The sequence below is a fragment of the Mya arenaria genome, chromosome 8 (genome assembly GCF_026914265.1).
Source record: "Mya arenaria isolate MELC-2E11 chromosome 8, ASM2691426v1".
NCBI classification, from domain to species: Eukaryota; Metazoa; Mollusca; class Bivalvia; order Myida; family Myidae; genus Mya; species Mya arenaria.
Window position 1 is genome coordinate 57,102,869 of NC_069129.1, and position 25,384 is coordinate 57,128,252.

Here is a 25,384-nt window from a genome sequence, read left to right on the forward strand (position 1 = left end):
ATTAAATGATTGGTGAATGCTAAAAGATTTACTGTGATCTACTATAATCTCATAAGGTAGAAATACCGTGTTTTCTGCATCTTTCTTTCAAAATAAACTCGGTATCCTTTATAAGAACCATTGTTTTCGACATTCATTCAACCATTTTCGTATATTAAAACAAATGTATTAATCGTGGTAAATTTTATTTGTGAGTAAGAGTGCATCTTTAACTTATGTCGATTTGCTGCTTGGCTTTATTGGGGTATTTGAAGCGACAGACCAGGCTCATCAACATCCTCTACATCAATTTGGGATGAAGGATTGCTTGGAGGCAAAGTCTGTTAACAGTCCCCAGCGGTACACAAATGGCAACGTATGTACAAATGTCCCAGCAAGGCGGGTATTAAAGTACTAGGTTCTTTTATCTGTGTGGTGCCCAAGGGGAAAACAATCAACCACGGCTTCTGGAAAGTTAATCAGACTCTACAAACGGTCATTCTCTCAATCATTATTACAACACCAAGCACACTGAAAAGACATTAACAGAAAAAGACAGAAAGAATACATTTATAAACCTACTGAAACACCTTTTATTGCCTTAATGCTATAACAATATATTTTCATTATACACAATATGATTTAAAAATTCAGCAAAATAACATAACAAATGACTTATACAGACTGCTCTCGATTCTGGGATCGAATGTACAACCAGGTACATGTAGATATAACGATTTAAGTCTGAAATTAGTAACCAGTCTGTCACAACTTAACTGGACACGGCCCACACCGAAATTGCCCTTCTTGTTCTATGTAAAATCACTCCAGTTCACAACTTGATTATGTATTTACAGAATAGATTTTATAGACACCAACTTATAATAATAAAAAAATAAGCAATAAAAATCTTTCTCACAAAAAATGGGTAAATAACTGAAATAAAATCACCAGGTAAAATGCAGATATAACTGTTTATGGACCACAACGAAGCATACTACATTGTGATTAATTGCCAAACTTTGAAAGGATAAAACATTGTAATAAGTGCAAACATTTTAGATTGCTTAAACATATCTATCACATTCATTAATAGTTCAATCAAAGATTGTACTTCACTCTTGTAGGTCCGACTGTCACGATATTGCAATAGACTATATGTGCTGATGTCTGAAAAAGGGGTTCAAAGGTGCAAAGATGACATTTGCAGTTTGGCAAAAAATTGTGGTCCAAATCTCGAGCACTCGTTATTATGCCAATTTAAAGAAGCACAAGAGTCAATAATTTTTTGAGTGAAAATGTCAAAAAGGACAGAATTTATTAGAGCTAGTTATACAACAGTGTTGTGTATGAAACCCCTAAGTAATTGAAATATTCAGGAAAAAAGTAGTACAATTAACAGGTTTTGTCTTGCATTTATTCATTTTGTAGCCAGGCTCATTATACACAATTTACTTTAATATGCTAAAACATGCTTTACTCAGCCCATGCCAAATAAAACAAAACTTTATAAAAGGCACAGCTTAATAGTGAAGCTTTTTCTTCTCTAAAGCTGCGCTTTTTCACCAACTTAGCTGCGTTTTCTTCAAAACCAGCGCTTTTTGTTGGCTTTATTGAAAAGCTTCGCAAAAACTGGGTTTTCTTCATTAAAGGTTTGCTTTTTGTAAAAAAGCTTCACTAAACCTTGGTCTTTTGAAAAAAGCTTTGTCTTCCTGTTTAGCCATATTTTCTTTAAACAAACGCTTCGTCTTTTTGAAATTTGAGATGGCCAATATTTATTGGAAAAGACGAATCTATTCAACCAAAGCCTTTAAAGAAAAGACGAAGCTTAAATTTTTATATCTTTTGCTTTGGAGGTGTATTTGTACATCATTGCAATGATATATTATTTTAAATTTGATATGTTTCTTGGTTTTTGTTAGATGACAAGAAAAAAATAATTGGTAAAGACCTTGATATATTGGTTTACTGATTTGTCACATATTAATTGGTTACCATTTCCTACAGTGTACACAAGATGCTATAATTTACAGGATTGGCTGGGCAGGAGCATTGGTGATGGGAGACGCCTTGGGATCTAACACTGTCCATGACCTTCACACCTAAATAACTACATTCTACAGTGGTGGTGGACTGATAATACCATTGCAGGTTTTGATTATTTTTTAGCTTGTTTTTGTTGAAGGAAAAAAAAAATGAGGTATTAATTCTGTAGTATTGGTGTTGTTGGCAGTACATTTAAGGGCTTATCTTAATAAAAATTGTAAATAAAAATAATCCAAGCGTTATATTTTCATTATTCTGCTGCAATTTTATTGGAATTGAACTCAGCTCAGAAATTAATGTCATTGTTGCTCTGGCAGAATGTTTTGAAGCTATAGCTTTTTGTCAACTATAATAAAGCAAAATGAACAGCTTTGCCTTTTGACTTTGGTGCTAATAATAAATATGAATACTGTGCAAAATCTGTAAAATGTGAGATCATTCCATGCATATCTAAGTTGGTCCTTGCTGGCAGTCTGATGCAGCTGTCCATCATAGACGACATATCCATGGGAGGTCACTCAGGGGTCATACTTCCTGTTAGGTAGGTGGTGACGTCTTCTTAATGCTTCAGTTAGGTTCATCCTCATATTAATGTTTAATGAAGAGTTTTCTTTATTTCAAAACTACTTGAATAATTAACCGAGACTTACCTTCATATGGTGGAAGGTGAAGGTTGATTAAAATTTCATCAACTGCAAACTCAAGTTTAAATTTTGTAGAGCTGTTGATAATTCAATCAGACTGCTATACTGGTCTAGAGCAGATGACTGCAAAATTGTGTATGTTAATTTTGCACAAAAAAGTTATACATTGATTGAAGGTAAATCAAACTTTGGGAAAGATATTTCTATGCAGTTGTGTTTTGATCAAAGCAAAAAAAATATGTCTTTAAGATTAACAAAGAATATTGTTTAGTAGGATGACAATTAACAAAGAATGCTGAAAAGTAGGATGCTGGTGGTCTTGAGTGCTGTAACTTGGCAACGATCTTGGCCAAGGTGTCAAGTTATTTGACAGGTTGATTATTGCACCATTTCCTTAAAGATTATGGGGTATTTAAGCATGGTCGATATAATTTTGAGAGTTTTCAAATGAAATTTTAAGGCCATAAATTGTTTAGATTATTTTTTTCAAGAGCAGTAGTTTTTAGACTATCTGCGCATGCGCGCAGGATATAACTTTCTCCCACCTCAGATAAATTGATCCATTAATTTAACCATGCTAGAAATTCTTATCTTGCCCACGGGCGAAGATAAAATGCCCGTATGGAACTTCTTTTAATGGTCACCACATTGTAATTACCTCCCTTGTTGAAGACTGTCGTCTGTAGCGTCTATTTGAAGCGCATCATGGAAACCTTGTCTTGTGGCAATATTTAGAACGCTAGTTAATTATTTCTCGCTTCAAATGTCACCAGAAAACAGTTTTCACGCACCTTTCAAGAAATAATGCTTCACTCTTCTTAGAACTATTTAAAGACCGATCAAACAATTTACATACTCTGAATCACTGCGCGAATATCCATGACATCCACAAATTATCGCATATCCATACGCAATTATTTTTACTAAGCACAAAAGAGTTCCAGCAAAAAAATACATATTTACTTAATTTTGTTTAACTGAGGTTGGAGAAAAAGCATCTACCATAGCCGCTCATGTAAGATAGGTGCAGCCCGACCCTCGCGCAGGGTATTTTACAAAACACCCTACGCTCGGGTCGGAATGAACCTATCTTACACTCTCGGCCATGGAAGATACTTCTAATTTTTAGATCATTATATTTATCAGATTAATGGGTAAAAATAATGGAGGCTCTGGTAGGAAGGTAACATACTGATATTCACTCTTGAGTTTAGCCCAAGATGTTCTAGAAATTAGTACCGACTGCAAGTGTCCCATCGCCTGCAGAATTTGTTATTATAACCTGTAGTGACCCTGAAGCACGCTTATTTATAATGGTGTATATTTGATATTACTTTAATGAGATAAGAAACAAAAATAGTTGTCTGAAAGTCAGAATAGTTGTATCTCAATTTCGCGTTGCTAATGCTTCAAATACTAGGATTTGCCTGCTGTACAATTACAAAATAGTATTCATTCTATGATTTTTAGGCGTATACTTTTCTAATATGATGTTTTCATTTTTTTTGCGTAATAGCTTCGTTCCGGTGAATTCTTGCCATTGCTTTGGACATAAGGCTTTCAATTTATTCTAAAACACATGCCCTGATACGACAGTGAGTCATGCATACGCTTGATGAAGCAAAGTTGTTCGGATTTAACCTGTAAAACATCTAAAGTGTGCGAAGCCTACATAACAGTACTTGTATTATTTCTATACAGATATTTACTTAACACATATATAGCATTTATTTATCAATAAAACTTGAAAAAGCACAATCATATTCCCATTCTTAGAACAGACAACTTCTGATAATCTAAAAATAGTTTCAACTACATTAACTGACCTCATGTTTGTCCTCACCGCGGGTAAACGACCCATCTGATAAGCTCTGCATTTTGATAGGAATAATTTCTAAGTTGCTCGTAAAAATAAAATCATTTTCCTCAGACATTTAAAACGAGTATGTTCATAAAACTTGCCTGACGTATGATATCTAATCAAAGCACCGAAAACCCTTTTGAATCGATTGAAAGGGGCATGCATTGTAATTTTAAATACATGGGGATCATGACGTCGACTGAAGTGATACGCTGTGCATTTTGAATGGAATTATTGCTGGAGTTGTTTGTTAATAAATTATTTTCATTAAACAAAACGTGTAAGTTTATAAAAGTAAATGATATATATGATGTATTGTATTTTCCTATTGTATGATATCTAATCAAAGCAGCGAAAACCCTTTAGAAACGATTGAAAGGGGCATGCATTGAAACATTAAATACATGCAGAAGGGGTATTGCGACGATTGAAGTGACATTTACATAAACAAAATGACACAAGACGCCCTAAAATAGATGAGGATATGTTTGTTTCCTCGCCCAGTGTAGGCACAAGCGGTCTTGGCCCTTGGCACATTTTTCAGTTTTATCCATGTGCCCTTCACCCATTCCCATAGTTCAAATAAAATTTGCAGCTGTCACATATTTGCCTGCAGATGGTCTTTCACCACTTCGCGCTTTGATTGTTTGTTGGGTAAGCGGTACAGCGGTAGGGGGGTCTCAAAAGCGGTCTACCCTCGGTAGAGTTCACATGTCTGTAAATTGGCATATATTTATCTGTGTTCATATACGACACAAAGTGTAAATTAACTGTCAATCTACAAGTTTGACATGACTGCTTCCCGAACAGTCTCTTGACTCAGATTCTGATGGATATTCTACTAACTTAATAGCCTGTAATTATTTGCTGCTTTTGTAGTTTTAAAAACTGCTGAACGTGTAATTGTTAAGTAACTTTTGTCTGGAGAAAAGATTTGTAATGGACACTTTGACCAAATGTAAAGTTTGACATCGTTGCTCTGAAACTAACAAATATAACTTGGACAATATTTGTGATAGTGCTAATAATGACCTATTGTCCATTTGCCTTAAATATATCAAGACTGTGTTAACATCCAATGTACTTTGATATTTTGGTTGTGTCAGTCTTTTGCAAAAACAAACTTTCATGAATCGTCCAATAAGTCCGTTCTCATTCATGTCAATATTAGCACACACTTGTAAGAGTTGTCGATAGTGCCACATAGAGCAATGCGTGTGCTATAGTGTGCATATGAAAAATTGATGCATAAATATGTAGGAGTTTGCCGTATTTGGAATTTACCTCGCTGGACGAGGAAGAAATATAATATGATTTCTTATAGAACTGCAACCCTTTATTCACAAATTGGCACAAAATGTTACCATTGTGCCTTTATTAGACATTTTATCATGTTTAGTGTGGCCGTAACACAACTTAAACGGCGACATAATTAAAGCACTGTGCATAAATCACTACGGCTTGGCCCCTGGTGGTATGATTTCTTTTTCCAAGTAAATGCATTTGCATTAAATACATTTGAGACGCCATGTATTATAGCGTAAGCTGCGACATTTCACTGTGGATATTAATTGGTTTGCCAATGACAACAGAACAGGTCATTGTTGGATGTAACTCCGTGTTGGAAAGTGTTGTTTAGGAATAAAATTCCCGGATATTCTCCGAACCATAAAAATGGCATCATGGCATGTGCACCAGATCAAAACCTTAAACATTTTTTATTGACTCTTACAAAAACTGGTGTACTATAGCTGCTGATAAGCCTTGATCTGTGAAGTTCTGGCTGCAGTAGCTGGAACCTTATCTCTGTGTGGCCCATTAAGGAGTTTGCAGGAGATGAAAATGATATAGGGCCTAAATGATTGGAATAAAATGCCATTAGAATGTTATAAAGGATTTAAACACAACCATAGCGGTGAAATAAACTTAAACCAATTTCTTAAAAAAGTGAATACCTGCTTGTGAATAATTATTTGTTAAATTACTTTTCACTTTCTCTTTCTGCACATAAAATCTTTTCAAATGATACCTAAGCCCTATTGGGTTACAAGGCATCGAGAATTCACATATTTGTTGGTTGTTTACCTTAAAACAATCACTCTTGTTAATTTTTAGTGACATGACAAAGCTTGGATTTGACTGCTGTATAGAGGATATGGATCTACAGCTTGAACCAGGGTATACTCAACTAGAATACACAGCCCAGGGGGTCAGCAAGTCCTGGATTTCCTGCACTGGTAGAGAATATTCTTGGAAATTTCCGGTTTGTGCAGAAGTGAGTTATTTGATAAAGTGAAGATAATAGATATAAGATTTTATTCTTATTCACTTAAAATGTACTTCTGAAAGTTTCTTTTGAACTGAATGAAAATTCACAAATTTAAGTTTGTGAAAAAGAGCTCTTTCAATAAAGTATGATTATACAGTATGAAATAATGGTACCAATTGCATAAAATTATGCATTAAATTAATATGGCTATGATCACTGTAGCTGAAGTTTCTCTAGTTCTCTGGAAGATATTCTTGCTTTATATTTTGACAAGAAGCAATATTAATGATCTACAATTATATGATTCTCAAGCCTTTAAAAGCAGCCAAGCTCAAATGCATTTATAAACTACTGAAACACAAACTAGTGATAAACTTCTTGCCTGTGCCATAACTTTGATAACATCAGTGCTAAAGTTGAAAGAAAACTGGAAGAATTTGACAAAAACGCTTAACTGTATAAACAGATTGTACTTCAGGACTGCCCAATTCTTATTTTTGGACTAGGGCACTTGTGGCCTAGTTCATAGCCATAAACGCGATACCTGCATTCTCAAGCCGCATCTGGGGGTTCACTGACGTAATGTATTCATACGCTGTATTTTGATTGGATTGCGGTTAGCGAATTTGAATAATCAAAGTAGTACCAGAACTGATTACAATGAAAACATCCAATAAAAATAGTTCTCCTAACAATTCAAGCTAACTGTACGTTCTTTTAATGAAGCACAAGAAATTCATACGTAGCGAGTGAGTTAATCGGGTTAACTACATGAATGTTCTTGCATACGGTCAGATTATATGCAACAAGAATATAAAAATATTGGAAAAGTATGCATCGAAATTTTTCCGTTCAATGCTCTGTATTGATAGACTGGTACCCTCTTTCTCTTTTATCCGAAATGAAACCAGTATCGGCTAACCGCGGTGCCCGTCGCGCATTCGAAATGTCTTGTGAATTCATATGTAAAGCGAATAAAGCGTGCAGTCTAAGTAGAAAACAACCAGGAATGTTGGTTTAAAAAAGTATTGTTATCCTTTGTATAGAATGTTGGTATTCCGAAGTCCGTCCCTGTTCTTTTTTTCGACATAATTTGCATGTTTCCGTGATATTTTCTTTTCGATACAAAGTTTTTTTAACTAATCATTGCATGGAACTTAGCACTTTTTTAAATACAACATGATTTTTGGTATTTATTGTTCAAATACTATTAATGTTAACTAAAAACCATATGCCGCGTACCTGTATAACTTTATATTTTTTAGGAAAAGTAAATCAGGGTACCAGTCTACTTATTGACCTTAAAATGTACTCTGATCAGAGCGTCCGAATGATTCAGACATGTATGTTATCACTATTTTCGGATGCTGATGATGTGAATTTTATAGTGTTTTATTGAGGAAATAAAGCCGACATTGAATGATTACCACCATCAAACGGCTAAGATTTAAGGCTTGGATGGAGTCAGGGCATGTTAATACATTGTACTTTCCAACGCAAGAACTGTTTGTTTATTCAAGTAAATAAAGCAATCCCCACACCAAGGAACTGCAGTATTGCTTAACCAGCTTAATTGACATTATGAGTTGGAGTTCAAATTGCTGCAATTAAAGGCACATCTAGTTTACAGAATTATTCAAACTCTGATTTAGCAACCTTAATATAGTTATATGAACTACTTTTGCGAAATGAAAGCTTTTTATGCCCCCCGAAAGTGGGCATATTAAAATCGCACCGTCCGTCCGTCCGGCTCTGTAACTTTCCCTTGTATGGACAGATTTTAAAATAACTTGCCACATGTGTACCACATACCAAGACGACGTGTCGCGTGCAAGACCCATGTCCCTACCTCAAAGGTCAAGGTCACACTTAGTGTTTATTCACAATGGAGTGCTAGATATAAGGACATAGAGTATAGGTTGTCGTGTCCGGGCTGTAACTTTCACTTGTATGGACAGATTTTAAAATAACTTGCCACATGTGTTCCACATACCAAGACGACGTGTCGCGTGCAAGACCCGTGTCCCTACCTTAAAGGTCAAGGTCACACTTAGTGTTTATTCACAATGGAGTGCTGCATATAAGGACATAAGAGTATAGGTTGTCGTGTCCGGGCTGTAACTTTCTCTTGTATGGACAGATTTTAAAATAACTTGCCACATGTGTTCCACATACCAAGACGACGTGTCACATGCAAGACCCATGTCCCTACCTCAAAGGTCAAGGTCACACTTAGTGTTTATTCACAATGGAGTGCTGCATATAAGGACATAGAGTATAGGTTGTCGTGTCCGGGCTGTAACTTTCCCTTGTATGGACAGATTTTAAAATAACTTGCCAAATGTGTTCCACATACCAAGACGACGTGTCGTGTGGAAAACCCGTGTCCCTACCTCAAAGGTCAAGGTCACACTTAGTGTTTATTCACAATGGAGTGCTGCATATAAGGACATAGAATATAGGTTGTCGTGTACGGGCTGTAACTTTCCCTTGTATGGACAGATTTTAAAATAACTTGCCACATGTGTTCCATATACCAAGATGAAGTGTCGCGTGCAAAACCCGTGTCCCTACCTCAAAGGTCAAGGTCACACTTAGTGTTTATTCACAATGGAGTGCTGCATATAAGGACATAGAGTATAGGTTGTCGTGTCCGGGCTGTAACTTGCTCTTGTATGGACAGATTTTAAAATAACTTACCACATGTGTTCCACATACCAAGACGACGTGTCCCTACCTCAAAGGTCAAGGTCACACATAGTGTTTATTCACAATGGAGTGCTGCATATAAGGACATAGGGTATAGGTTGTCATGTTCGGGCTGTAACTTTCTCTTGTATGGACAGATTTTAAAATAGGTTGCCACATGTGTTCGACATACCAAGACGACGTGTCGCATGCAAGAACCGTGTCCGTATCTCTTAGGTCAAGGTCACACTTAGGTGTTTATTCACAATGGAGTACTGCATACAAGGACATAGGGTATAGGTTGTCGTGTCCGGGCTGTAACTTTCTCTTGTAAGGACAGATTTTAAAATAACTTGCTACATGTGTTCCACATACGAAGACGACGTGTCCTGTGCAAGACCCATGTCCCTACCTCTAAGGTGAAAGATACACTAAGTGTTTATTCACAAGAGAATTCTGAATATAAGGACATAACAGTGTAGGTTGTCAAGTATGGGTGGTATTTTTTTTTTGTTCAGAGGCAATTTAAAATAACTTGCCATATGTATTTGACACGTAAAGGCAAGATCAACTTTTCATGTACTGACCTTGTTCGTAGGTCAATGTCACATTCGGGGGCATTCGTCACATACTGTGACAGCTCTTGTTTAGATTTACAAGGACGGGTGAAAAGTATTTGCCAAATGTACTGCAACACCTGATACCTGTTGCCTAGGAATCCAACAAATTCTTGGCACTTCAAATGTTACAGTACTATTCAATTTGGAGTGCCTGAAAAGAAAGCTTTTTGATTCTACATTCAACATCTTCTTTCTGTATGACATATTGGACCAGGAGAATCATGAACCTACAACCTTTTGCATCTATTGAGATAGGGAGCGTTCAGGACAGTGACAGAGGACAATACAAGAATGGCCAACTGCTGCATTTATTGAGTTATCTAATGCATACAAATTTAGACGGAGAAAATAATTCTTAATTTTTCCAAACTACTTCCTTAGCATCTTGTATGTAGTTGTCTTTTGCAATGATTGTTCAAAGTTACAATGGCCCTGTGGGTTAAAGATGATCTGTCCACGGGGTAACATGTTTTGTACATAAAAGGGTTATAAGTACTGCATTTTGATCCAGGAGGTTGTATTCAACTCAAGTAGATTTTTTGCAGATTTGGATTTCACAAGGCACAAGCCGAGTAAAATCAAAATCTACAAAAAAAACTACCAGAATCAAATATGACATTCGGCCATATCCGGATCAAAATGCAGTACTAATAACCCTTTTATTATATACATTACTGATTAGATCACTAAGAAGCCACATCTTTGCATAATAAATTTCATTTTAAGGATGCACTCTGATTGCTTTAATGATGTCAATTTAATATTGCGCAACATACTTGTTATGATGTGACGTCACAAGAGTGGTATATATGGCCGTATTGCACTGGAGCGGAATATGGGTATATAATAAAGAATAAAATTATGTTTGGTATTCCATTCTCACTAGCAGTGTGATTAAATGCTGACACCATGTTATGAAATTTGATGGTCAAAGTATTTAAAAGAAATTTCATACTTTAAAAACGATATTCATCTCATCTTAGTCTACTCAACTTGCTTTGCTATGTACAAAAGTCTGCAGCAGTAATATGAATAGCATGAGACAGAAGGCAGTGCTTAGTATTCATCAACAGCACTAAGTTATCATGGTAACATGTTATATGAATATATGAATTGAATACCATGCACAAATTAAGAGGGAGAAAATAATTCTTCACATCTTAAATAAGAACTACTTCCTAATAGCATTGTGTAGTCTGACAAGTCTAGCCCCCCCCCCCCCCCCCCCCCCCACACACACACCCCTCATTCTACGCACACAACTAGATTTTTCAAATTTCCTTTGCAGCTTGCAAGCAGTTTTAGTCTAAAGTTTAAGCTAGCCCATCAAACAGTGACCCCTTTTGATGTGTGAGCCGATTTTGTCAATGCTTAGAACATGGTTGTCAACATTCCCCTAAATGAAGCCCTAGTCCATCAGTGCTTTCAGCACTTTGATTAGAATAGAAATGATACATAATCTGTATGCGCTAAGACCAAATACTACTAATGGCTGTTTCGCATTTACTGAATCTTATTACTTAAATGTACTTGAATGCATAGTAATCAAATCTTCGTTCTAATTTTTAGCTCACCTGAGCACGAAGTCCATATCCCCTGGAATTTAATTTTTTTTTTTTTTTTTTTTCAAAACTTGCTAAAGGTTGACAGTGGAAAGCATCAATAATATTATGTGTGTGAAATTCCATAAAGGACCCTGATGACTAAGTCCAAAAATTATTGTAATTTGAGTGTATGTCTGTATTTATTCCTACATTATAAATGCAGATATTGCGCAAATTTTCGTTGCGTAAAAATCCCCTGGTGTAATATCAAAATCCCCTGGAATTCAGACCAAAATCCCCTGGGAAGCCTCTCAGAAATATGCCATGTATGATATTTTGTTGTTCAAGATTTAAAAATTTTCAAAACAATTGTGCACTATATGTTGGAAATAGATGGAAATGGAATTTGAATTTTCAATATTGAACATATCCATTATGAAGGTGACACCATTTAGTTTGGAATATCCACAATCATATTTAATTCTTAACATATCCATTATCAGGGCCATTACTGTTTCATTGCCAGTGACATGATTATATTAATTTACATATACATTTATGATTATCAGGGTCAATACTGTTCCAATGCCACTATTTAGTTTTGAATATCCACAAATTTTTATACTTCACATATATCCATTATTTAAGCTATTACTGTTCCAACGCCAGTGACACAGCAACCCCAGCTCTAGGAGTCATGGTTGGGCCATGTGACCGAGGATTTTATTGCCCTGAGGGATCAGCCAGTAATATTCAGTGTCACCTGGGAACCTACTGCCAAACTGCAACACTGTCCACACCCACAGGAAACTGCTCTGTTGGTACGAAAACATTTATAAATTTGAGTATAGATTAGTATGATAGAAATGTTTAAGAATTTGGTGAAAATTATTTACACGTAAAAATGTAATAAACATGATTTCCCATGTTCTGGAACAACTTAAACTCTATTTTGGTTTGTTAAGCAATCTTTTGTGGTGGTTCCCGAGTGGCTCAATCTAAAAGGTCGGCATCATTTCACTTCTAGGGGCATTTGCTGCAGGGGTTGATTGCAGTCCCACTTTTGGAGTTTATAAATAATATATTAACAATATTTTCCTGTCACATGCAGTTAAAAAGCAAGTGATTACGATGCATATTACTGAGTTATTATTTGTTCGCTATGTAAAATATCTGAACTTGATATTCTTATTTTGTTTATATAATTATGTTTTATTATTTTCTAACTATACATGAATCTTTTCCAGGTTACTACTGTACACTAGAGGCGTCAAGCTTCATGCCAACTGACAACACAACAGGAAATATCTGTTACCATGGGTCACTTTTGCCCCGAGGGAAGCTCCACTCCCATTGTATGCGAGACTGGTTATTTCTTCAATGTCACTGGTTCAGATGACAACTCGGACTGTATAATCTGCACAGGGAAATATTGCCCAGGAACAGGAAATCCTGAACCTGTGGGAACTTGTGACCCCGGCTACTATTGTCCAATTGGTCAGAATGATTCTGCTCCTGCTTATTACAAGTGAGTTCCATCATCTAATGCTCTGTTGTTGATATTGATGCGACCCGCATCTGGACATAAGAAACATAGAATAATGTCATTTTACTTACCTCTCAAATGTTTAGGATTACGGCATTCTTTTCATGCTTTTGGTGCATTTGCACAACTTCATACATTTGACTACATTAAGTAAGCAGCCTTTTGCATAATTCTGTGCATATTTTACGTAGAGATTTCTAAATTTTTTCATTTGTAATGACACAAGATATGAATCTGACAGGGATGCCACAAATTTGTATTGCGTGTTCTAGTATATGTTATTTATTTCATGTACTTACAATAAACTGTAAATTAATCCAGATGATAATGAAAACCACTTTAAGACCTACATAATTGCTAAGTTACTATTCTTGACTTCATAAATAACAATAAATTATTGTACTCGGGTAATTTAGAGAATTATTGTACATTTTTAAAGGATTTTTACATTCTTGCTTGATTGAACGTTGCTTAATGCTGCATCATTTAATCGATTAACAGTTTATGCAAATATTAGTGTCCTGATTGAGATTGTTTTATATTTACATGTTAAATCTTTATTTGGAAGTTTAGAATTTGTCAACTATACGTTATTTTTCATAAAAATCTAATATGGCTGCCGCTGTTTCTGCTACAGCAGGGTTGGCCATTTTTTGGCTGTTTATTGGCCGACGGCCAAGTGTCATGTCGAAAGTTGGCCGTTTCTTGGCGGAAAATGGGCCGCTCTGTTTTAACACCTCCCAGAAAATGACCCAGCCAATTTTCGGCCAGTTTAAGGCCAAATCCCTTGAAATTGCTGGGAGATGGCTTTCTTGTTTAGGTTTTCATTGAGACACTGGCTGCATTTTTTTTTTCTTTGATTATTTTATAAACTTTGATTTTTGGGGAAAATGTTTGATAATTTTACAAAGATTTAATATGACTAACATTTATTCTGCGGCTGTCATTTTATTTTCTACGAAATTGGAACATTCATTTAGATTTAGAAACTTGATGATTTGAGACTTTCTGAAATTGCTGACACTTGGTTAATTTGAGACACGCTACCAAAATATTTGAAGAAGTTGTCATTTTATTTCACCTAATAAAATAACTTGAAATGTTCGAGCTGCATTCTTTCTGCAACCTGACGACACCCCCTAACAGCTGTGGCGCAACAATATTTGTGAGGTTCACTTAAATTGTGAAAAAAGTAAACATGTTATTATGCCCCCCTTCGAAGAAGAGGGGTATATTGCTTTGCACAGGCATGTCGGTATGTCGGTCGGTCGGTCCGTCGGTAGACCAAAGCTTGTCCGAGTGATAACTTAACAATTCCTGGACGTATGGTCATCAAACTTGACATGAAGGTTGGGCCTGACCAGTAGATGACCCCTATTGATTTTAGGGCTCATCGGGTCAAAGGTCAAGATCACAGTGACCTTTAATGGTAAAATAATTTTAAAGCTTGTCCGAGTGATAACTCAACAATGCCTAGACCTATGGTCATCAAACTTGATATGGAAGTTGGGCCTGACCATTAGATGACCCCTATTGTTTTTGGGGGTCATCGGGCCAAAGGTCAACCTCACAGTGACCTTGAATGGTAAAAGGATGTCCGAGTGATAACTCGACAATGCCTGCACCCTTGGCCCTCATTCTTGACTTGGAGGTTGGGCCTGACCAGTAGCTGACCCCTATTGTTTTTGGGGCTCATCAGGCCAAAGGTCAAGGTCACAGTGACCTTGAATGGTAAAAGGTTGTCCGAGTGATAACTTAACAATGCCTGCACCCATGGCCCTCAAACTTGACTTGGAGGTTGGGCCTGACCAGTAGATGACCCCTATTGTTTTTTGGGCTCAATGGGTCAAAGGTCAAGGTCACAGTGACCTTTAATGGTAAAAGGTTGTTCATGTGATAACTCAACAATGCCTGCACCCATGGCCCTCAAACTTGACCTGGAGGTTGGGCCTGACCAGTAGATGACCCCTATTGTTTTTGGGGGTCATTGGGCCAAAGGTCAAGGTCACAGTGACCTTGAATGGTAAAAGGTTGTCCGATTGATAACTCAACAATGCCTGCACCCATGGCCCTCAAATTTGACTTGGAGAATTGGCCTGACCAGGAGATGACCCCTATGGTTTTTGGGGGTCATCTGGCCAAAGGTCAAGGTCACAGTGACCTGGAATGGTAAAAGGTTGTCCGAGTGATAACTCAACAATGCCTGCACCCATGGCCCTCAAACTTGATTTGGATATTGAGCCTGGCCAGAATATTGTCCCTATTAATTTTAGGGGTCATTGGGCCAAAGGTCAAGGTCACAGTGACCTTGAATGATAAAAGATTGTCCAAGTGATAACTCAACAATGCCTGCACCCATGGCCCTCAAACTTGACATGGAGGTTGGGCCTGACCAGTAGATGACCCCTATTGATTTTAGGGGTCAAAGGTCAAGGTCACAGTGACCTTGAAAGCAAACTCGACAATTCTTGGACCTATGGTCATCAAACTTGACATGAAGGTTGGGCCTGCCCAGTAGATGACCCCTATCGACTTTGGGGGTCATCAGGCCAAGGTCAATGTCACAGTAACCTTTAACGCAAAAAAGTTAACAAATCTTCCCCCACTGATTTCTCAACAATGCCTGAACCTATGATCATTAAACTTGACATGGATGTTAAGCCTGACCAGTAGATCACCCTTATTGATTTTAGGATTCATAGAGCCAAAGGTCAAGGTCACAGTGATTTTGAATGGTAAAAGGTTGTCAGAGTGATAACTCAACAATGCCTGAACCCATGGCCTTCAAACTTGACTTGGAGTTGCATCTGACTTGTAGATGACCCCTTATGATTTAAGGGGTCATCAGGTCAAAGGTCAAGGTCACAGTGACCTTGAACGAAAAAAACTTGTCTTGTGATAACTTGACAATGCCTGCACCCATGGCCCTCAAACTTGACATTTAGGTTTCTGGTGACCAGCTGATGACTCTGGATTTTGAGTTCATAGAGTCAAAGGTCATGACGGTCATAACACACTTTATCCTCACACTTTAATGGTCATAATCTTAAAACAGCAACAAATCAGCTGTCATTTCGGTCCATGCATATTTCATTCAATTGTCCATTTAATCCTGACAACATGGCGCTCAGGGGGGGGCATAATGTTTGACAAACATCTCTTGTTTAATATTGTAATCAATTTAAGTGTAAAGCCATTTACAATTTTCAAAAATATTTACCTATTGTTTACTCCAATAACCCTTAATTTAATTTTATTTCCAGTTCTGCTTTTTAGAAATTATCAAAAGTGAATCATAGATATAGTCAGCCCAAAAATAAAATAAAATAAATCCTTTCTAAGATAAAATAGTTTTCATGTCAACTTGTAAGAAGAGGTTCTTTAGTGTTAACATTGTTTAATTGTTGTTTATTCAGGTGATTCATCAGCAGGTTACTCGCTCTGCCTTGAGGGATTCTATTGCCCCGAGGGAACTGGTAGGAACTGGTCCTGGTGTCCTGAAGGCACATTCTCCAATGTTCTTGGGCTTGACAACATCTCTGACTGCCGACAATGCTTGGGCGGGAAACACTGCGATGTGACAAACCTGACAGCCCCAGTGGCGGACTGTGATGCTGGGTACTTTTGCACATTGGGTGTCGACACCTCCCAACCTGATGGGGTCTCGAATACTGGAACGGGCGGCATCTGTCCTCAGGGTTCACGTTGCCCCACAGGCTCTCTGACACCAGAAAGTTGTCCGACAGGCACTTACCAAGTAAATACAATCAAATAAACATGTTTTCAACTCCTTTGTCCAATTCTTTCTTTGAAGTTCAATAATATAGTTAAAAAATGTAACTTCTTGGACGTATTGCAAAAAAATTGTTATGTAATAGCATAAAACAGGCTACTTTAACTTTTATGGCAGAAGTGATCTACAATATAAAGTAGATCTGACAATACTTGATTTTGATTTGTGGTACTTTATTCTGTTGGCTTGCAACCTACCACCATAGATTTGACTTAATTTTGAGATTGGAATCTTAGAGTTTTGATTGGACTGTAAACATTACTCAATTTTGTGGTGAATGGTCTGATGAATGAAATTACTGAGGAATGTCTATGTATATGGATAAGAACAATATTTCCTCAGGCAGAATTCAATATGCCTCAATGATTCCACTCATTCTAATCTAAGGTGGTAATTGAATAAGGGCCCCATTATTCACTTTTGAATCACTTATAATTTTCCTAGACTTTCTTTTAAATGTTTACAATCCCACCTGTATATTCTAGGACCTAGACAACCAGGCTGACTGCAAGACTTGTCCATCAGGTTACTATTGCCTGGCAGGCAGTACAAACTACACAGATACCCCGTGTCTGAGTGGTCACTACTGCCTTGATGGAACCACTGCGGACAATCAGTATCCATGTCCTGCTGGAACATTCAACAGCCTCACTGGTATGTGGTGTAAATGTTTATAATTACACACCAATGTTTTAAGTTTAAATCATTTTTAATGTCGATTATATCCAAAATGATGGTAAAAATTTGTTTGGTTAGAGACAATCTTCTATACAAGATAAAGCATGGCACCAATGACTTTGCTTTGATATATGTTGATGAATAGATCAATCCAAAAATATAATACATTGTTTCTATCATTTTTGGAAGTTATTGTTAAAAAATGTAAATGCCTGTTACTTAATAAGTCTTCCTTGCATGCCTATTTACAGTATGGTTATGTCATAAAAAATAAACTTCTTTTAATATATTGTTATTACCAGTAGACTTTTCATAAAAAAATTACAGGGTTATAGAATAGCGAAAAACCGGCGGGATAGCTTAAAAAATCTGCATTAAAGTTTTTATTTCATGTCATTCAATCAATAGTTTTTGTGTCGCCTGAAAAGACGACATATAGGGGTTACTTTTGTTGGCGGCGTCCGCGTCCCATTTTCGCTTGTCCAGGGTATATCACCTAAACTATTAGTGGTATCTACTTGAAATTTCATATGTAGATAGATCTAATTGAGGGCAAGTGCAGTGCACAAGAACTGTTACTCTTGCTGCCATATTTTTAGAGTTATTGCCCTTTGTTAATTTTCTTGCTTAGGTTTTGTCCGGGGCATATCTTGTAGAATATAAGAGGTATCAACTCGAAACTTCATATGTAGATAGATCTGATTGAGGGAAAGTGCAGTGCACAAAAGCCGTAACTCTTGCATCTATTATTTTAGAGTTATTGCCCTTTGTTAATTTTCATGCTTAAAAGTTTTGTCAGGGGCATATCTTGAAGAATATAAGAGGTATCAACTTGAAACTTCATAGCTAGATAGATCTCATTGAGGGCAAGTGCAGTGCACAAGAACTGTAACTCTTGCTACCATATTTTTAGAGTTATTGCCCTTTGTTAGTTTTGTCCAGGGCATATCTTGAAGAATATAAGAGGTATCAATTTGAAACTTCATAGCTAGATAGATCTCATTGAGGGCAAGTGCAGTGCACAAGAACCGTTACTCTTGCTGCCATATTTTTAGAGTTATTGCCCTTTGTTAATTTTCTTGCTTAGGTTTTGTCCGTGGCATATCTCGTAAACTATCAAATGCCACCTACACTTGAAAGTTAAATAGCAACATAATTGTCTATAAATGAATAAAATGCCAATCTAACAGCTATAATGTCGACAGTAAATAATTCGTCAGGCGACACATCCGACTCGCGGAGTTCTAGTTATCCAAATGATATAAAACTTTTTTCAGAATTCTTATCTACATATTGTCTTGAACATTTGTGAATATGGGTCACCTCAGGTAAATAAATAGGTCTCTCACACAAATGGAATAGTTTCTGTTGATCTTCATAAAATTTGATCAGGTTATTTGTTTGATATCTCTGATGAGTATAAATATGGGTCTTCTTGGTTAAAAAAACTAGATCACTAGCTCAAATCTTAGGTTTGCATAATTGCATTGTCAAATGAAAAATCTGGCTTTAATGTGGCATTTAGGCTTTGTCATTTTGTATGTATGATATTTTATCCTGAATTTACATTTTTCTCCAGGAGCCCACAATGATAGTTCTTGCCTGCCCTGCACCCCTGGGTACTACTGTGCTTCCCCAGGGCTTGATGCACCCACTGGATTGTGTGATCCAGGCTAGTACTGCGAATCTGGGGCCTCATTGGCTCAACCCACAAGTCCAGAGGGAGGAAAATGCCTAGCTGGCACCTATTGTCCACAGGTAAGATATGATTGTGTCTCTAATATTCGTGTGTACACAGTCGAAACTGGTTGGTTTGATATCACAGAGACTGGCCAAAAAGTTCAAGCCTTGCAGATATTGAGCCAAGTAGGAATGCTTACATAAAGTAAACTAAAATTTACATCAAGTACGACCCACGAGCAAGGCGATGTGGAGCCAACAGGTTTCAACTGTAGCTGTTATGATAATATTCCCTGTTACTAAGAAACAAAGTAAACACCCCCCCATCCCCCTTATTAAAGCGGTTGGACTACAACCAAAAAGTGTTATTAGCAAAGCTGGATGAATGGTCAAGAAACTGTAGTGCTGTTATGCTTTTTGTTCCAGAAATTCAATGTGCTGAAAAGAGGCTCCTACTATGTGACCAACATGCTAGAAGCAGACACAGGCAACTTTAGTGCAGGATATTAAATTACTACACAGGAAATTCATTGTGTCACGTTACTTCTTATGACTTGACCAGGGAAGCTACACCACAACGGGATGTGACCCCAGGCTCCTACTGTTCTATGGACATGCTAGACGCAGTCACGGGCAACTGTAGTGCGGGATATTACTGCACAGGGAATTCAACAACTGACCATCCTACAGGCACTGGAGGTATGGGGATATTTGTTGTTATAACCGGTAGTGGATATGGCCTGGATAAGGGCTAAAATCATTAAGTTTGTCTGTTTTTCAAATAAAAAAAACTAGATATCAAAGTGCTGATGTTATTGTTTAAGATATTTTCATGAAACTTGGTACACATGCTTTCATTGTCAATATGGGTGTGTGTAGCAAGGACAGAAGATCTGGTTTTAATTATTGAGTTATGCCTCTTCATGTCTACTGATAATTAGGCATTTTATTATATTATTGTTAAGTATAGTCTACCATTTTAGGTTACAAATGCCTAACAGGTCACTTCTTTTTATTGGGCAGCTTTCATTCCCAGTATGGGGGTAGGGGGTAGCTATAATGCTTCCCTGTCTGGCAGTTTTTACATACTGTGAAATCATTAATGTTCGTGGGGCATTAATGTTCGTGGTTTTCGTGGGTTGGGTGATCCACGAATTTAAGATCCCACGGAATATAAACCCTTTTTTCACTTTTTCAAATGCAATGCTATGTACATAGTCTAGTTTATTCGTTACAGAGGCCACAGTATACCAGGGGCGTAGCTAGGGCCTAAATAACTTGTAGGCCCGATGATTCTATGTGAGTTTGGGTACTTTTATATGCACATTACACACACTCAATTAATACTTGCAATGATTACAATAAAGGCAAGCAATACACCTTGCACATAGTTTGAATAAACACCCAACTTGTTTTCGTTTAAATGAAAAATACTTTTTTGAGTTGTTCAATACTTGCAATGATTACAATAAAGGCAAGCAATACACCTTGCACATAGTTTGAATAAACACCCAACTTGTTTTCGTTTAAATGAAAAATACTTTTTTGAGTTGTTCAAAGTGTTTGAGTAGCTATTAGTATTTGTTGCATTTTTGGGTTATTCAAATTTATCATTTTCCAAAAAAGTTGTAGGCCCGGGCCAACAAGGCCTATAATGTAGCTACGCCACTGTATACAGCGTAGATATCTGTCTCACTGTATATCTTACTTTCATTGTTTAATTAATATATTATATCAGCCTTTAACAAATAATAAACCAAATCATTTTAATGTGTTTTTATGAACCAATTCACTGAAGCACGTGCCTAAACATGTTCATGAAAATCTTCAAGTTGACAAGATGTGAGTGATGAGTGTCGGTTCTCGATTTTTTTCTTAAATAAAATAATTAATCGATTACATTGGAGATTACTGAGCTTCTAACGTGACAATGTACAAAGCAACGCGTTCAGTATACTTATTAAACAAAAACATGTGAATAAATATTGAAATGAGATGATATTCAAAAGTGATTGAATTTGTAGACATCAGCAATCTTTAGGGTTGTTTAGTTTTGTATTTTAGGCCCAGTGATTTATAATAATCACGTATCTATAGTTTATAACTCGATCAGATTCTGTATGTAATTTTCCTATACCAGGTTATTACTGTCCCGCTGGTCAGATCACCAGCACTCCATCCAGCTATGAGTGTCCAGCTGGTTACTTCTGTGTAACAGGAGTCAGTACATACACGATATGTCCGTCCGGCACATAACAGGTGAGACTTATATAAATAAATCCTACCTTAGCCTGTGAATGCTCCTGAAGACTTAAGTTAAATGATACAAACTAATCATTTAAGCTTCTTTGAATAAAAACAAGCTTACAAAACTTTTTGTCTTTATGATGATTGAACATTTCATAAGTTTTAGCTAAGGAGAAAAATGATAAGTCTGGCTTAGAATTAACCATCCCGAGATTGAAAGTTAATAGTTTAATCCTAAGGTTGAAGTTTGGTTAATACGAGGGTGACCTTTGAATGGCTAAGACGAGGGTGAAATTTGAATGGCTAATCAAAATTTGCCAATCCTAGGGTAAAGTATGAAATCGGCCTATCTAAATATAAAATTTTATTAGCCAACCCATAGTCAAATCTAAGATGAAGTGTAATAGGTCAATCCCAGGGTTAAAGTTAAATGGCCAATCCTAGTATAAAGTTCTATTAGACAAGCTCAGGCTGAAGTTTAAATGAACAATCATATGGTGAAGTTTATTGGCTAAGTGGACAAGGATGCTGTTTAGACTATCTGCGCATATATCCCGGCGTTTTAGTTTTAGCAGAATATAACTACTATATTTGTTAAGAAATATACATGTATGTACACATTTTAATCTCAGGTGGCCATTACTGCACCTTGGGCACAACCACCCCGTCCCTACTATGCTCTCCGGGCTTCTACTGTCTGAACTCCTCACAAACTGCGGCCCCAACCCAAGGTCCTGAGGCTGATGAGTGCCCTGTGGGTCATTACTGCCCTGAAGGAACTGTGCAACCTGTTCACTGCCCCAACGGGACATTCTCAAATGCTGTTTGGCCCGTCAACAAATCAGAATGTACACCATGTACCGGGGTATGTGTTTTGCTGATACTGTTTCAAGTACAATTATTCAAATCCTTATTGAACCATTTCTGTCATAGAGAAGAAGCCACAACAACCGCCCCTTAATTGAACTTTAGTGTAACAAAGCATATCAATGATGCAATAGAGTGGTAAAAATGTGATTCTATAAAGGAAAGGGTTAAATTCAATTTGTAATTGACAATTTTCTTGAATAGCCTAATGTAGAAAAACTTTGATAAGTTATCAACATGTTTTTGCTAGTTTGCACATTCAAATGAAATGGTTATTAATAAGTCTCGGATAATAAAAAAATTCGGCCAAATTTAACCAAACCAAAGGGTTAACCAGTTTTGTACAATTCAGGCTACAGTTAATTACTTGTTAGGGAACACCTATCAAAAATGTTATTAGATAATTATATTTCAAATTTGATTGCTGAAAAACAACAACATAAAAACAGTATTAACTATTATAAATAACATCTGATTAAACGCTGATCTAACACTGGCATAAATCTTGACAGATCATTATCTTACTTTTCTACAGGCTACAACTGTAATGCCCTAGTAGTCACTGCTCCTGCTGGGCTGTGTGCCCGGGCTTTTACTGCGAAACGGGCTCTGATAATGACTCACCTGTCCAGTGCCCCGAGGGAAGATACTGCCCTGAAGGTTAATTGAATATGTTTAAAAAAGTTTAACGCAAGAAATATTATTTTTCGTCCATTTTGTTTACAATAAGAAAATCTGATATTACAGTACAGTCAACGAGTTAGACCCACTTTCTGTTTCCCTCCACGGATTTTCGCTATCGCGGACAACACAATTATTTTATCGACTGTCCGTGTTCCTCAGAGTTTGAATTTAAGGGCCTCAGAGGGTAATCAGTCGACCGAAGAATAACACACGCGGCGTTTCTCGGAGGGGTTAACTCTGCGAAACTCGGTGGACACTTGATAAAAATCTACGCTAAAGTTATTTTATTTTTATTAAAATTTTCAACCGATTACGACGGCTCCAGTAAATTGCTATCATTCTTTTTCCTCTTCCAGTCTTGCACGAAGTTAGCTTACCACAAGAATGCAGTCGTATTTCACAAGTTGCGCATGCATCTTATAAACGTGTTTTTGCTAATGACTGAATCAATGATAAACACATTTCACCTGAGAAAGGCTAGGTTACACATTTTCGGAAAATCAGGAGGTCAAACACGAGTTCAAATTTCACAGCGAATGGTTTTGAAGGCCTTCTTGCCTCGTTTTCTGTGGAAAATTCCATTAAATGTCATAGCTATTTTAAACCACCAATAATAAATAGTATATTCTACATTGCATTGATCACGCGCTTGACGTCAGAGGTCATGGTTCAGAATTGTGTAAATCGTCGGCTGATTTATGATGCAATAAAATTAGTGGCAATACTTAAATGATTCAATGTTTATTCAATTGGCGTTTACGGACACAAATACAAATTAAACGTTGGTACATGTAAGAATCTTTTACGCTTAACAATGTGCATAAGCATAAAAATAAATAACTTCTAAACAAGAATGATTTCTCGCTTATCTGATTAGACTCGGAGTTCTGCCGGGGGGTCATAAAATCAGACGATTCTCAACGTTATCGTTCATATTAAACTCGGCAGTAAGCCAGCCACTCGGAGGAACTCGGGGGGGGATTTTAGCGAGGGCAACATTTTTACCCTCGGAGGAAACCCGCGGTCATCGACTTTATCCCTCGGAGTGAGCGAGGAAAGTGGGTCTAACTCGTTGAGTGTACTGTCATTACAGTAAAGATCTGTGTTTGCACATTAATGTTAACATTTATATCAAATTATGTTTCAAGGGATCCACACACCAACACGCTGTCCGACAGGCACATTCAGTAACTCAACAATGTTAACCAGCGCTGACAACTGTACAGCATTTACTGTTGGATTCTATACTGTACAACAACTGGGCTGACGGAACCTGAGGGCAACTGTACCCAGGGCTACTACTGTGTCAAAGGTAGAAAACACTTACACTAAGCCATTGCAACAAGTAACACAAAATTTTTACCCACTCTTGACAATTGTACTTAATATCCTGCTTCATTTTACCGCACAATTTGCACTACTGAACATGGTAGAAACTGTACACAGGACTACTTCTGTGTTGCTGATAGGATACAGTGCTGAAAATGGTTGAAGTGTTGCCTGTTTCTGTAACACTCAGCCATGCAGATCCTGTTGAAAGCCTGGCTATCTGATGCATCAATAAAGTTACACAATGGTTTTTAAAACCACTGTTTTAGAATTATTAACTTTAAATAAGAAAAACGCAGATTCCAGGGAGGCATTTAGCGCTTATATTTTGGCCATAACTTTAAAAGTGTATCTGAGCTTTTTTTGAGGGATGCTTCTAATGTCTGTGGCTCCTTTACATCCCAGACAATCATACTTACTTACAGCCTTTAAAATATAAATATTGCAGGATCCACTGTTGCCAACCCAACACGATCCAATACCACTGTCCCGAGGGAAGCGCGGACCCAGTTGAGTGCCCTGAAGGTTCCTATACCAGTCAAAGAACACAATGGGAGTGTGTTTCATGTCCAGCAGGGTAAGCCAGGGTTCCCCCTGGGTTCTAAAAAGTTGTCGCCACTTTTTCGCGGGGGGTTAAGGGGTTTAAGCATTTTAAGAGCCTTAGATTTAATTTAATTAGCATATTGTCATGCAAAAACATAACATTTTGTTGTACATGAAGCACAAGATATTAGCAAATTGTTATTCTATTGACAAAATGACTAGTATATATAAAAAAAATATGAAAATATTGCAAAAAATGTGACATAAACATCAATATGTTGATTTCAGTCTAATGCCTGCATACTAGGGATGCAAACGAATGGCAAAATCGATATTCGAATATTCGGTAATTCTTTCGATCGAATA